This window comes from Macaca mulatta, chromosome 6, assembly GCF_049350105.2.
Source record: "Macaca mulatta isolate MMU2019108-1 chromosome 6, T2T-MMU8v2.0, whole genome shotgun sequence".
NCBI lineage: Eukaryota > Metazoa > Chordata > Mammalia > Primates > Cercopithecidae > Macaca > Macaca mulatta.
This window is the reverse complement of record NC_133411.1, coordinates 6203779-6220766: the sequence shown is the minus strand read 5'-3', so window position 1 is coordinate 6220766 and position 16988 is coordinate 6203779.

Sequence of the window (16988 nt, the reverse complement as noted above, 5' to 3'; positions counted from 1 at the left end):
TAAGAGGAGGACTGATCATATGTCTGGAGTTAGAGGAGAGAGCTTCTCAACTCTTCAATACCACTATTTACGTTTGTTAAGGAGTGGAACTTTGGAATTAATTCAAGTGGCACTGTGAGACTCTTCCAGATTTGGCTAACACTTGTCGAGAGCCACTCATTTCTAGTGTATTTCATGTAAGTTGTGCACCAATTCTGTTGGGTGGTTAGTATTTTCCATTCACAAAGAGGAAAACTTAAAATATCCCAAACCAGAGAACATTATTTTATCATTTAGGGAGTGGCAAATATAGTACTTGACTCAGAGCTCCTGGGTCTAATTTTATTTTATCACAATCTACTAACAAAATGAATTTGAATTTTAGTAATAAAGAAAAGAAGATATGAAAAAGACAATAAACCATGAAAGAAAGATATGCCTCCTGATCTTTGGAGGGCAGCCACTGGCTGGGGGTCTTCCCAACTCAGTTCCTCCTGCCCTGTGTCTATGTTGCCCTGCAGGCTGGTACTTATGAGAATCAAATATGGTTCATGGAATACTGGAGCCGTTCTCATTAAAATATGACACCTTTCATGACAAGTGGCCTTGATATTTCAGGGGCATTTGCAGACCTCAGGCTCTCGCCTCTTTCTTCACCGTTGCTATGATAAAAACCCGAAGCCTTATCCTACACTTTCTCCTAAAGGAACCAAAAAAAAAAAAAAATGCACCTTCAGTCACATTGCTAAGTTTCATTGTGTTTATTCAAGGTCATCAAAGAGAAAGACAGACCACTGTAAACAATGACAATAACAAACATACTTAATGAATAATTTTAATATAACAAGTGGCAGTTTTTAATAACCAAAAAGATGATGCTTGCAAATTAACAACCAGAAAATAAAATGTTTAGAGATTAAAGGATTAAACAAACAGAAAACATTTTCAAATGTTGATTGAAAACTAGAGTTTCCACAATTTTGAGCAAGAAGAATAAAGCTGGAGGCATCACAATTCTTGATTTCAAAATATATTTTAAAACTACAGTAATCCGAACAGCATGGTACTGTTGTAGACACAGACATATAGATCAAAGAAGCAATAGAAGAAAAGGGAGTCCTTGTACACTGTTGGTAGAAATGTAAACTAATACAGCCATTATGGAAAACAGTATGGAGATTCCTCAGAAAAATAAAAATATTTACTATTAGTATTAATTAACTATTAACTATGAAACATATCACCCAGCAATCTCACTTCTAAGTGTTTATTCAAATGAACTGAAAAAAGTGTATTGAAGAGTTATCTGTACTTCCATATTCATTGAAGTATTATTCACAATAGCCAAGACATGGAAGCAACCTAAATGACCTTCGATGAATGAATAAAGAAAAAAATTGCGGTATATATACAAAACGATATATTATTCCACATTAAAAAAGAAAAAGAAGATTCTTCCATTTGCAACAACATGAATAGATGTGGAGGGTATTATATTCAGTTAAATAAGCCAATCACAGAAATACAAATACTATATGATTTCATTTACATATGGAATCTAAAATAGTCAAACTTACAGAATCAGAAAATAGAATGCTGGTTTCCAGGAACTGGATAGAAGAAAATAGGAAGGTGACAGTTGAAAGATACAGAGTTTCAATTATGCAAAATAAATAATTTTTGTGACTCTACTATGCAGCGTAGTGCCTAGAGTTGATAATACTTTATTATACATTTTTTTTTTTTTTTTTTTTTTTTGAGACGGAGTCTCACTCTGTCCCCCTTGCTGGAGTGCAGTGGCCGGATCTCAGCTCACTGCAAGCTCCGCCTCGTGGGTTCAGGCCATTCTCCTGCCTCAGCCTCCCGAGTAGCTGGGACTACAGGCGCCCACCACCTCGCCCGGCTAGTTTTTTTTTGTATTTTTTAGTAGAGACGGGGTTTCACTGTGTTAGCCAGGATGGTCTCGATCTCCTGACCTCGTGATTTTATAGTCATGAAGAGAGTAGAAGATGTTAAGTGTTTTTATCACAATAATAATAATAATAAATAAAAGGGTAGGAGGAAAGTTTTGGAGGTGAGGAATAGGTTCATGGCACAGATTGTGGTGGTGGCTTCGTAGGTGTATACTCATCAAGAGCTACACATTAAATATCTACAACTTTTTCTTCATTAATTTAACAGAATGGTTAAAAAGACTAGACTTTATATAAAATATAACTTGTTTGTTTGTTTTTCCATGAAACAATGACTTAGAGAGGCATATAAAGAATGGTTAATTTTGTTTCAGCAATACAAGAAAAACAAATGTGTTTGGTTTATTAAATATAACCAATTTAATACATCCAGCACTATTACCTTTGTTAAATTTTTTCAGCTCAAATAAAATTCTCTTGCCACTTCTAAAACATTTGTTTTTCCTGGCTAACATAGTGAAACCCCGTCTCTACTAAAAATACAAAATACTAGCCGGGCGTGGTGGCAGGTGCCTGTAGTCCCAGCTACTCCGGAAGCTGAGGCAAGAGAATGGCTGAAGGCAGGAGGCGGAGCTTGCCGTGAGCAGAGATGGTGCCACTGCACTCCAGCTTGGGAGACAGTGAGACTCCATCTCAAACAAACATTTGTTTTATGATTTTCTATTGAACTGTTACTGATTGAGCATCAGTTACAGCCTTGCCACTGGTGTTTCAGGTCAGGTTCTGGATGAAGATCTGACCCCCCTTACTGCCTCCTGAATTTCTAGTAAGTGAAAAGAAGAATGGGGTAAATGGAAGAAAACTGGCCTTGGCACTGACACATGGGAAAAGAAATCCAATATGCCATGCATACACAAGAAACACTGAAGAGTTTCTGCAGGGCAGAGGAAAGGCAGGGCTGGCTTGAGGTAAGAACCAACAGGTAAATAATGTGAGACAATGCCCACTGGGGAAATCAGCCCAAAGGGAATCCGGGAACACAAGCCACTGGGTAGACAGGGCTGCAAGCCAAGACCAGAACAAGCGGGGACAGAGATGAAGGGCAGAACCAGACCAGAACCTTACAGAGTCAGTGCCTACACTCCAGAGCTGAGACAGAAGAGGCTGGGATCATTGGGAATGGGAATGGTGTCAGGAAAGCCAAGTGAAGATGATGCACAGAATACCATTTGGAATTCTGACCATTGAAAATTCACTTTGTGAAACTATTTTTAAGACAGAATAGCCTTTTCTAATTAATCTGTAAGAGCTTGCTATGGTCTGAATGTTTATATCTTTTTCAAATTCATATGTTGAAGTTGTGGCCTTCAAGGTAATGGTATTAGGAGGTGGGGTCTTTGGGAATTGGATTAGTGCCCTTATAAAAGAGAGCCCTGAAAGCTGCTTGCCCTTCCAGCAGCTGAGAACACTGTGAGAAGATGGCCATCTATGAACCGGAAAGTGACCCTCACCAGATATGGGATATAGTGTCTTGATCTTGGACTTCCCAGTCTCCAGAACCATAAGAAATGAATATGTTGTTTATAAGCCACCAGTTTAGGGTATTTTATTTTAGCAGCCCAGGTAAACTAAGGTGGAGCTCATTAATATTAAAATAGGAACATTTTCTCTTATACTGTTTATGTTACACACATTTTCTTCCCAGTGGACAATGCACTTTTAGCTTTCTTCTAAATCTTTTAAGCACATGGGTTCTCAGATCTATCAATGTTTTCCTGCATGGGTTTTGGCTATGGTGCCCCCTGAAACGTCTTTCCCAAACTCTTCACCTCCCACTGGTGCCTCTTCCCCACTGAGTGACGGGAGGTTCTCCATTTATTCACATCTTTATGTCCTCTGAAAAGGTCTTATAGTTCTGTTCACAAAAGTCCTGTATATAAATTCTGTGCCTCCTATTAATATTGTTTTCCAATAACATTTTCTAAGCAGTTACTTCTAATTTTTAGAAGCACTGGGGTTTTTTCATTTATTTTTTTTTAACCAGTCTTGATTTTCTTGTGTTTTTCAGCACACAAATGTACGTTTTATAAATACTGATTATTTACTGCTAAAACTTTCTGTTATTTGTGACTTCTCATATTCCTTCTGGTCTTGTAGTAATACTTATTGCTTACAGAAAAATGTGAATTACAAAAATAATGGCAAATAACCTTGCTTCATTACAAACTTTAACAAGAATAACACTACTATTCCAAATTATTTATAACAACAGCCATGCATTAGTCAATCACTAAGTGTGGATCCGGAGTATGCAATTGTTTCTTGGTATCCACAGGGGATTGGTTCCAGGACTCCAGTGGATACCAAAATCCACAGATGCTCAAGTTCCTTATATAAAATGACATAATACTGTTGGCCCTGTGTATTTGAGAGTTCTGAACAAGAGGAATCAACCAACTGTGAATGGAAAATACTTTTTAAAAAAGAATAAAATAATAATACAATAATAAAAATTAATACAAATAAAAAGTAGCAGTATAAGTATTTACATAGCATTTATATTGCATTAGGTAATACAAGTAATTTAGAGTTGATTAAAGTTATATGGATGTTCATAGTTCTATGCAAATACTGTGCCACTTTATATAAAAGATCTGAGCATCCACAGATTTTGGTATCCATGGAGGTCCTGGAACAAATCCCCCATGAATACCAAGGGATAAGAGTATTTGCATGTATAACAGTCTACACATCCTACTGTATACTTTTAAACAACTCTGGATTACTTATAATACTTAATACAATGTAAATGCCATCTAAATAGTTGTTATACTGTATTGCTCATTTGTTGTTGTTGTTGTTTTGAGACCGTGTCTTGCTCTGTTGCCTAGGCTGGAGTGCAGTGACCCGATCTCACCTCACTGCAACCTCTGCCTCCTGGGTTCAAGCAATTCTCTTGCCTCAGCCACGCAAGTAGCTGACACTACAAGCATGTGCCACCATGCCTGAGTAACTTTTGTATTTTTAGTAGAGAGGGTGTTTCACCATGTTGGACAGGCTGGTCTCGAGTTCCTGACCTCAAGTGATCTGCCCGCCTCGGCCTCCCAAAGCGCTGAGATTACAGGCATGAGCCACCACACCTGGCCTCTGTATATCTCTTTATTTATATTTTTAAAAATTGTTATATTGTTATTTTTATTGTTAGTTATTTTTTCAAAGACTGTTGATCCGAGGTTGGTAGAATCTATAGATGTGGAACCTGAGGATACTGAAGGCCAACTTTATACTGTATAAAATTCTATAAAAAACTTTGTGAAACTATTAAAGTAGATTTTGTTTAATCCCTTGATACCACAATGTGATGAGCTCTATTAATTTTCTAAAGTTAAATTATTCTCCAGTCAATATGAACTTCTGGGTTGATAGAATTTTCCCCCTCAGAGCATTGTTTTGGCAGATTTTATTGGTAGTGAGATGCCTACTCTCAATTTAACAGTGGTTCCATTGTTGGTATTTTTATTTTCTCTCCTGCAGAACCACCATACACAGTCGTTCATGTTATATACTTTACAAACTAAAAAGTGCCATTACAAAACAGTCCATGTGCAGTGCACAGCCAGTGAAGCTATGAGCAAAAGACTTTTAGTTTTCAGGTTTTCTAAAACACATTTATTTCCATTTATTCTAGTCAGCATATGACGTACACGTGGAATCTGGATTCTCACGTCTCTTTTATTCTGGAAACCCTTTAGCTATTAGCCATCGCCAGTTTCAATGTTGGCTTTCTGTCACTCTTTCCTGCTCTCTTCTGGCGATCCTATTTAGACATGTCCTTATTTCTGTCAATCTGCCCTACATAGTTCTTAACTACTTTTCCTATTTTGTATCAAAATCTTCTTATCTAATTAGATTCTATATCTGTTTATTGTTTTTCATCTTGTTTTTATTTTATTTTTTCACTCTGGACTTAATCCTTAAAAAATTCTTTTTAGTACAACTATCTAATGTATTAACTATTTATTTGTAGCCAGCATATTGTTTCTCCCATCTGTTGTTAATTTCCATTTTAATGACTATTTTTAACTCTAAGTTTTGTTTATATTTTTGGAAGTATTTTTTATTTAAGTAAACTTGTTGATTCTAGCATGGTTTTAGAGTTTCAGAGAAATTGTAAAGATAACAGAGTTCTCTTATACTCTGCACCTGGTTTCCTTTATTGTTAGTGAATATTTCAGGTTAGTATTATACATGTGTCACAACTAATAAAGCAAAATAATACATTATTATTAACTAAATCCTTTACTTTATTCATATCTCCTTAGTTTCACCTACTGTTCTTTTTTATTCTAGAATCCCACTCCGGATATCATGTTACATTTAATCATTGAGGCACCTTGGTCTTTTCTTGGCTGTAAGTGTTTTAAATGAATATCCCAAAAACTTTATTAGGAAAGACTGGGACAAGCTCTTTTTTACTAACAGAACAACTGAGATCCTCTTTTTATATCTGTCGAACCCATACTGAACTATAGTTTGTCTTCATGTGCACATGCTCTATAGGGAACTCTTAGATGAAAGTTGCTCGAGTGGCTTCCTGATTTGCTGAGATGGTGTAAAAAGGTATCTAAGTAGTGATCGTATCAACTGCTGGCATCAATCTGTTGTAGAATATACATTATTTTTCTTTTTTGAGATGGAGTCTCATTCTTTAGCTCAGGCTGCAGCACAGTGGCGCAATCCTGGCTCACCACAAACTCTGCCTCTTGGGTTCAAACAATTCTCCTGCCTCAGCCTCCTGAATAGCTGGGATTACAGGCATGTGCCACCATGCCTGGTATTTTTAGCAGAGATGGAGTTTCACCATGTTGGCCAGGCTGGTCTCGAACTCTTGACTTCAAGTGATCTGCCCATGTTAGCCTCCCAAAGTGCTGAGATTACAGGTGTGAGCCACCATGCCTGGCCAGAATATACTTTTAATTAAATAATTTTAATCTTGCTGCTTCTACTTTACTTTTTTTTTTTTTTTGAGACAGAGTTTCACCTTGTCACCCAGGCTGGAGGTTTAATTGTTTTAATGTAATAAAGTTTTAGAAAATCCATTTGGAAAACAAGGAAGAATGCAGTAGAAAAATGGCAAAAGATCTTAACAAGAACTTCATATACCTTAAATCTAAATAAATATAATGAAATAAATATTAAACATGCTAACATTTATTCACAATGAAAAATGTAAGTCTACTTGGTATCAATCAAATATATAGCACAATTGACTGATCAAGAGAACAGTAAGATGCTAACTCTCTTAGGTAACAGAACTATCAATGGTGCACAAGCTTCAGAGGATTCCATGACAATGCTAGTGGCAGCAGATGCTGTTGCTGCCCCACCCACATCTCCTCTGTACCATGATGTCAAAGCAGACTAGTCTGACTTCCAGCTGCTGAGCACCAGCTTCTCTTCCACCAAGGGCTCACTCTGCCGCAGGCTGCTCATTCAGGGAACATAGGAGGTAGAGGAAATCACACCCACCCTCTAACCAATAACTTAGTGAAGTTGGTGGTGGACACCTCAGTGCCCTTCAACCTTCTCTGGGGGGCATACACTGAGGTATATGCTTCATTCTCACTCTCAGGGTTCCCCGATTGGTAACTGGCTGGCTCGAACACTTACCACTTTTCTTTGCTTCTCTTCTGATGTTTCCCATCATCTGTTGACAGATAAACTATTTGCCTTTGAATTTTTATGTCGGGGTCTGTTTTTTGGGGGAACCTAAACTGAAACACTGATATTTGTGTAACTGTGAACAGCTTACAAGAGGCTTTCCATTCATGATGTCAGCCTTATGATGTGCATAGGTGGAGTTACCGTGTGATTTTTACAGCTACGTTGAGGTTCAGAGAGATTGAGCGATGTGCTCATGTTGGCAAAGCTAATTGAGGAGCAAATACTAAAACCAGTGCTCCTGAGTACCACCTCCTTTCCTCATCTCCAACTTTGCCAGTCAAGTAGATAGAGTCAGTACACAATTCTCAGTTAGAAGGGATAAAAACTGGAACAGTTTTGTAACTGGTCACATACATGAAAGCTACTTGCCTCTACTTTAAGAATTTTTCATTTTAAGGAGAGTAGCCAAGCACAGTTTGCCAACGGAAGTTATAGTAGGAGAGAAGGTTTAAAGCATAATCTTTGAAACTCAGATTTGCCCACAAGTAGATCAAAGTTATGTAATGAACACATTTTCTTTGCAAGAAAGAAAAACCTCCCTGAGGTACAGAGAACTGGGCAAGATCCTGCCTGAGGCCAGTAAGTGCTAGGCTGATTGATCTGCTGAGCTCAGTTCTATGCCTGGCTTGTTCTCTGAAAACAGGGCTCTTAGTTCATGTTGGCACAGGGCTACGTAACAAAGTTGGACCCAAATGTTGTGCTCCTCATTTGATAATTACATTCTAGCATTATTTTTGGCAAGTTTTTAACATGGAAAAGTATGTAAAACATACACAATATAAAGTAACAAAAGTAAAATCCTGAAGTTTGACTCAAAAATACATGAACTAAGAACTCTTGAGGTATGAAAATAGATTTTACGGAGAATTTCTTGGAAAGGGGGCAGAATGTGAAAAACAAACAAAAATACAGCAGGTGAGTGTACATATCTATCCTTGCACTTAAGCACAGGATGAAGAGAGGCCAGAATTAGCAAGCCTACTGGCATTTCCAAGTCCTTATGGAGATTATAGCCACCAAAGAAATATTTTATAAGAAATTCGTGTTGGAAAGGGTAAAATGAATATGCTTGCAGCCAAGAGAATACTTCTCAACATGTGAAAGTCATATACAACCTGCATCCATGAAGCCAATGAAATCTATGATCCCATGTTGGCCAAGGGTCCCAAGTGCCACCACTACATTGCTGATGGAATCAAAACAAGAATGAAAGTTTTCTATTTGGAAGGTTGTGGAAACATTCTGGGTATCAGGCTTCAGATGGCATAGGAGCCACGTGTGGCCAGAGGGGTGACTAAAGGAGCCAGCAGTCTGTGGGGGTGCTTGGAGCACTCTAGGCTGTCTACATGAACCCTACAAATCAATCTTACCCAGGCCCTTGGGCAGAGTTCTCCCTCTTCCATACTATGATGCTTTCAGATGCAAACTTAGTCCTGGTCACTGGGCCATCTGGGATAGTCACAGAACTTAATGCATTTATGTAAAACAAGAACTGTCATTTGTAATAGTGTAAGCATATCCTTTTTTTTTTTTTTTTTTTTTAAATCCGGAATACTTGTGAATCCTTTTTTTTTCCTACATGCTTTATGGAGCATTACAGGACAGAGATAATCAGTCTAGAATGTCTGAAGCACTGTCAGCTGGCCCTGGATGTCTATTTGTGGGAACCATGGTTTATATCTTGGAAGAGCCATTTAACCTCCTGAGAATTAATTGTCCAAATAAAGATTGTCAACCATTCATTTGTTATATGGAATGACTTTTGAGGCCCACCATTTTTCTCTTAACATCCCAACATTTTATTATTGATGTAATACATATTCATACTTATAGACCCAGTTTACTTACTTAAATTGCTATGTAATATTCCATTCTATGAATATCGATTATTTATCTGTATAACCTTTCCAATGACTATAGTAGGGTGGAAGTGGAAGTGGCACCACTCACCGTCACCCCTAGTAATCCACTAGCAAAACTTTTGCTTCCTATTCTGCAACATTATGTTCTGCTGGCCTAGAGGTCTTGGTTCCAGAGGGAGGAATGCTGCCACCAGGAGACACGACAATGATTCCATTAAACTGGAAGTTAAGATTGCCACCTGGACACTTTGGGCTCCTCCTGCCTTTAAGTCAACAGGCTAAGAAGAGAGTTACAGTGTTGGCTGGGGTGACTGATCCAGACTATCAAGACGAAATCAGTCTACTACTCCACAACAGAGGTAAGGAAGACTATGCATGGAATACAGGAGATACGCTTCAGGAATGAAGATTTGGGTCACCCCAGCAGGTAAAAAAACACTGCCTGCTGAGGTGCTTGTTGAAGGAAAAGGGAATACAGAATGGGTAGTAGAAGAAGGTAGTCATCAATACCAGCTACGACTGCATGACCAGTTGCAGAAACTAGGACTGTAATTGTCATGAGTGTTTCCTCCTTATTTTGTTAAGAACCTGTTTGTGTATGTATAAACTTGTACTAAAAATATATTTATTTCTTTTTTCCTTTATTATGTGACATAAGATTTATTGACTTATATCAGAATTTAAGTGTTGTTATCTTTATGTAACAGCATTTAGGTTAAGGATTAACGTGCTTCCGTTGTATGAAGGATAGCTGTATTATGTTAGATGTAATTATGACCTTATTATTATCTTCACTGAAGATTATGTCTGATTTCAGGAGATGTGTATGCGTTCAAGTTGACAAGGGGTGGACTTGTGATGGTTAATATTGAGTGTTAACTTGATTGGATTGAAGGATGCAAAGTATTGTTCCTGGGTGTGTCTGTGAGGGTGTTGCCAAAGGAGATTAACATTTGAGTCAGTGGACTGGGAGAGGCAGACCCACCCTCAGTCTGTGTGGGCACCATCTAATCAGCTGCCAGTGTGGCTAGAATAAGGCAGGCAGAAGGAGGTGGAAGGAGCTGACTTGCTGAGTCTTCCAGCCTTCATCTTTCTCCCATACTGGATGCTTTTGTCCTCAAACATCAGAGTCCACGTTCTTCGGCTTTTGGACACTTGGACCTACACCAGTGGTTTGCCAGGGGCTCCAGGGCCTTCAGTCATAGGCTGAAGGCTGCACTGTTGGCTTCCCTACTTTTGAGGTTTTGGGACTCAGACTGGCTTCCTTGCTCCTCAGCTTGCCAATGGCCTGTCTTGGGACTTCACCTTGTGATCATGTGAGTCAATTCGCCTAATGAACTCCTCTTTCTATAAACATATATCCTGTTAGTTCTGCCCCTTTAGAGAATGCTGACTATTACACCGTTTTGGGGAATTATCAACCCAGCATCTGGGATTGCAAAACCATAATATCTGATACCTAATATGTGCTAGTTTGTCAGGAAACACTGGTGGAGTTTTTCTTTAGGGTACTATTTATTCTTTATTTACAGTGTTTATAAATTCAACTGGAATTAACTTCTCTTATCATTAAAACTTTAAAAGTGTATTAGTTTCATTTAAAAAGAAAAAGAAAAAACCTATCAAAGTATTTGGAAACCTATTTCCACTTCCTCTTTGGGCTCCTTCAAGGTAACTGGCATGATGGTAAAGTGAGGAAATGAATGTGAAGGTCAAGTTCATGGGCTAAGGTCCCCTGCTGTGTATAGAAAGACAATGAGGAAGAGATAAGACTTTCATTTGCCTTTGAAATTCTGAGTTGCTAGTTATAGAAACTAATGTAAATTGCATAATAATTTTGACTCAATATCCACATTTGTACCCGAGAATAATTCCTTTCTTGACCATTTTACACTTATGACTGTGAAAATCACAGAAGATGACTTAGGCCAAACTGTATAATGGCACAAAAAGTTAAGTAATTTAATATTATGCTATTGATAGTTACAATCTTCCCTAGAACTGTATACCTTTATATCATCATTTTTCTAGTAATTTAGATGGCCTTATTAGTAATAGGGGAAAAGTATTAAGGGAATTAGGGGAAGGGAAGGTGGAAGGGAAGAGAGGGAGAAGGCAGGAAAGGGCTTATTCCACACTGTTGGTATCTCATCCACCAGCTGTCTTTATTCTAGAGCTCAAATACGCTTTCAGAAAGCAGCAGGTAATAATAGTTTTTTTTTAAATTGAATTTTAAAAACGAATTTAAAAATTTTTTTAAATGAATTACAGGTAGTGAGGGTAAAGCTGGCTTTGAGGGAGCTCCCAGATTATAGTCCCAGGGACCATAAGTAGAAAATCAACAGGGTTTGGTTAATATCTGACTATCAGAGAAAGACACGGCTTTCCTCTGTACTCATATACAACACTTGTGTGACCAGATGTGTGTGTGTGTGTGTGTTTTTTCCCCGACACCAACCCATTCCTCAACTTTCCAGAAACCAACTGGATGTTCTACAATCAAATTCAGTTCTGACACTATCTCTCTGGAGTTGATGTTGGATCCCATAAGATAAAGGCTCTGCCCACGTCACATGCCAATCACAATCCATGTTGTCCCTAGAGCTGCTCTCCTTTCTTCTGATCAACTGCCTATAAACCAGAAGTTCCTATGACCCCCTCCTTGGGCTTGATCATTTGCTTTAATGGCAAACAGAACTCAGGGAAAAACTTACATTGCTGGTTTATTAGAAAGAATATGATCAAGAATACAGAAGAACAGCCAGATGAAAATGTGCATAGGGCAATGTCTGGAAGAGACCTAAGCACGGAAGCTTCTGTCTCCATGGAGTTGGGATGCCCTACCCCCCTTGGCATATAGATGTATTCTCCAACACAGAAGCTCTCTGAACACTCCAGTTCAAAGATTTTTATGGAGGCTTCACCATATAGGTACGATCAATTATTAACTCAGTCTCCAGTCCCTCTCCCTTTCTTACAGGATAGGGGTGTGGGACTGAAAGTTCCAAGCTTCTAGCCATGGCTTTGTGTTTCTGGTGACCAGCCCCCATCCAGGAACACACCAAACCATAGGAAAAATAGATGCTCCTATTGCTAGAAAATTCTATGGGATTAGGGGCTATATGTCAGGAACTTTGGTCAATGAACAAATATTCGAACAGAAGATGCACATAGCATTTCTGTCACTCAAAAATTACAAGGATTTTAATTGCTGTGTGCCAGAAACCAGGGACAGAGACCAAATAAATGTTTCTTATTATAAACCACAATATCCCAATACCACATAAAATAAAATACTCATATAAATGCTAAGAGTCTCAACATAACAATTCATCTCTGGGGAGAAAACTGGCAAGAATGAGGCATATAAATTCATATTAACAAACCCGTTATTGGATTCGAAACATTAGCCGTGTAAAGAAAAGTAGCCACTAAATTCGTTTTGAAACCACAATAAATTGGCTTGTCTATGCTTATAGGGAATTAAGTACAAGCAAAGTCTGCAGCGTCTTACCGCCATCTCATCTAAAAATGCATTTTAGTTTGACCAAGTCTCAGGATATAGTGTGAGGCTCCACCTTGCCTGACCAGGCACTACAGTGGACTGTGTCTAGAACTATGCCTGTGAGGTTATGTTACTTCCTTCCCATCTCCTACTATGTTACTTACCATCTATGAGCCTCAATATCTGAAGGGAGTGGGGTAATATTTCTACCTATTTTTAGATTCTCTTGTAGCAGGACGAGCTGCAGACAAGAACCCTCAGACACCGAGTTGTAGAAGGAAAGGGCTTTATTCAGCTGGGAACATGGGCAGGCTCACATCTCCAAAAAACTGAACTCACATCTCCAAAAAACCGAGCTCCGTGAGTGGGCAATTCCTCACAGAAACTCTAAGGGGGCCGCGTGAGAGGGTCGTGACTGATTGAGCAAGCAGTGGGTATGTGACTGGGGGCTGCATGCGCCAGTAATCAGAAAGGTGCAGAACAGGACAGGGATTTTCACAGTGCTTTTCCATACAATGTCTGGAATCTATAGATATAACCGGTTAGGTCAGGGGTTGATCGTTAACTACCAGGCCCAGGGCATGGCTCCGGGCTGTCTGCCTGTGGATTTCACTTCCGCCTTTTAGTTTTTACTTCTTCTTTCTTTAGAGGCAAAAACTGGGCATAAGATAATATGAGGGGTGGTCTCCTACCTTACTCTAAGAAAAAATAATTTGTTACATGCAAAGTTAACACACACACGTATTACAGTGGTGAGTGTCCACAGTGGCAACTGGAAGAAAGAAATCTTTTGGATTCCTCACAGAAACCGTATAAAAATGACCATGCTGTTTCCTGGATAAGATAACAGCATGTGGAGTCTGCCAGTCACTGGGACTGTCCAGAAATTAGGAAGGCCTATGGTCTATGAGCCTCGGATGTGAAGGCATGATACTGTGATTTTGGTGATCCTCATGGGCTGGTCAAGAAGTCTATTCCAAAAGGATAATTCCCAATAGATTGTTAGACAAGTTTATCAAGTCTAGGATAAAAACTTAGAATGACAACACAACAGGCATTTGGACTAAAGTTTTAGTTGTACTTCCAAAATGCACTTAAAGGGAATTGTAATGGTTGAATTACACATTTCAATGCATGTTAAGATGCGGTATTTTTAGAAACAGTTCAAGTATCAGAAAAGCAGAAAACAAGCATCCAGTTGTGGGGCCTCGGGAATGTTTACTCTTTACCTTCTGAAGGTTCACTGAAAATCAAATGACAAATGGAAGCTTAATAGGAGAAAAGAGGCATACAAATTTATTTTAATGTGCTTAGCATGGGGGAGTCCCAGGAATATGGTCACTCAGTAACTCAATAGGGTACGAATGCTTATGTACTCATCTGCCTAGGGGAAGGGAAGCTGAAAGGTGTAGGAGCAAGTGATCTTCAAGGGAATGAACAGACCCAGAAGACAGAAATATCTTGTGGATGATTCTTTTTGGGAATTAAATGGGACCTACAAACAGACAACAGTTTAAAACAAAATTCGAAGTGATTGTTTTAAAAAGCTAAGTTGACTAGCTTCAACTTCAGGAAAACATTTTTTAGTGATTCCAAGCCAGAATGGTGGGAGAAAAATGGAAAACATTAGTCTGGAGGGTCAAGCAAGCCCAGATATTGGAAGAAACTACAAATTCAGGATTGCAATCCAGATTTTTTTTTTAAAGACAAAAACTCAAAAACAAACTGACAACGCTAGAATCAAACAAGTACAGTACAGTTTTTTATTTTTTCTGAAACATGATTTTTCTTTTTCTAGTCTCTTCATTTTTACCAAAGATAATCACAGTAGGACCAATTTGTTTGCAAAATTAGTCTTTGTTCTGATTATTCATATATATAAGTTCAGCAAGGATAGTGATGTATGATACAGAACTTTGCTAAGTTGGGTTTGTTGAAACTTTTTCATAAGGAATCTCAAATCAAACCATTAGAAGCTTCTCTAGAATAAGTAGCCAACCCAAAGATTTGACTTGCCCCACACTGCCTGTTTAACTTGGGTTAATTACTCTCTTCTTGAGGTCTTCCAAGTATCCTGAGGTTCCTAGGCCTGTCAGAAAATGACATTATTTACTTAACTATGGTGTCAGTAATCTTGTAAGAAAACTGTGTAGAAAAGGTGCCAGGCCAGTCTTTCCAAGAGGCTTTTTATTGGTTCCATGAAGGTTAACCTCAATCCCTCAAAGCAGTCTGTTCACATATGAAAATATGATATTCCAATCTAATCTGTGGTAAAATAACCAGTGTTTCTAATTGTGTCCTGCTATAAAAGAAAACAGATTCATATTGAATATATGCAAATAACTATAGTGTCATAAAAAATATCCATGAATAGCTTCTAAATTCTGGAGGGATCAGGTAGAAAGAATGATAAATACTTTGATTCTGTTTACAAAAGTATACCAAATTGCTGCGAGTAATAGATAACTTAAAAAAAAAAAGTTGTATAAACTCTGGAAAACAAAACATGAAAAAGAATCAGAACAAGTCTTAGAAAAGCCAATTAGGGGAGATGTTAAGCTTTCCAAAAGGCCAGTAATGTTCTAGCTAACAAGGCTTAGAAAAAAATTTGTCTAGTTGACTAAGACATTCCCACTGAAGATATAGTATTTAAAAGAGATCACAAAAGAATCAGAGCTCTTAATTAAGCTGACATTTGACTGTAGAGCTCTAAAAAATTCTTTTAAATATATGAGTAGAAAACCTTCTGTCACAGAAGCAGCTGGCCTCTGCTGGAGCCAAAGGAATGGCAGCTGTGAGTGCAATGTTCCCCCACCCAGTCCCCTGTCTGGGAGGATCCCAGCTTATCTGTTCACCAATTCAGATACCAGAGGTGGTGGGAGGCATGTCTCTTCGGCCCATTAGAGGAAGAAAAATAAATGAAAAAAAAGATACTATCGCACTCTAGATATAAACCAAAGCTTTAAACCAGAGGTATACCTAAACAAATGACTTAAAACCAAAACAAATAAGCACATGTGATACTAAAACCAAGAAGCCCTTTATGGGGTTAACCAAGGTCTCTAAAAAGGAAGCAAAAGCTGCAGGCTTTTGAAGATCCAGACCCCTCACAATGATGGCTGAAAGAAGGGAAGGTTTGCTGGTGGCAAATGGGGAGCGGCCCACATCTCTGGCCATATTCTCCAGGGCTCTCACCTTTTTGGTTGGCTACCTGTACTCAAAAACCCAACAAGCTTGTACAATGATGGATGGAAAATTCAAAGAGACAAACAGTAAAACAAATAGGAAATCAAAAGCTATCCCTGGAGGAAGAAAGAATGATAATAAATGGGTACCCCAAAGGTCAAGGAACATACAAATAATTTAAACTAATTCTCATAAATGCTTTCTTTTTATCCCCTGAGTTAAAGGACTTACATTTCCAAGGGACTGGCCCCCCGAAAGGGAATCAGGGAATTGAACCGCATTCAGGCTACAGCAGTTTAAGTGCCCAGTTTAAACCACTGGTCTAAGGGTAGGTGCCTTTTTTGACAAATCCCTCAGGGAATCCAAAGAAGACAGTTGGAACATTCAAGGATTTTAACTATTGTTTCAGGTTAGATTTTTGTTCTTCTGTTTTGTCAAGAGAATTTTAAGGCTAGTCATGACATTATTATGCATCTTTCTTTTAACTTGATCCTTCCATAAATATAAATAAGACCTTGCTTAGAATGAAAGATTTCTACAAAATTTTTAAAATAGAGGGGTCTTCTAATGCAAATAATTTATCTTCTGGTCACAGATGATTAGACCTTCCAGTGGTGTACTTATTTCAATAGTGACTCAATCTAATAAGCCTCTTTACAGAAAGACCAGGAGGTCACCTTCCAGGCTTAGGATACATTTTTACTATATAAACAAGAGGCATTCCTGGAGAGGGCATAGAAGGGGCAGTCCTTACGATCCTCAAAAATTCCAGGCTAAGAAAGCAAAAGGACTTTGCTGCCCTGGGTGGTTAAGGATGGC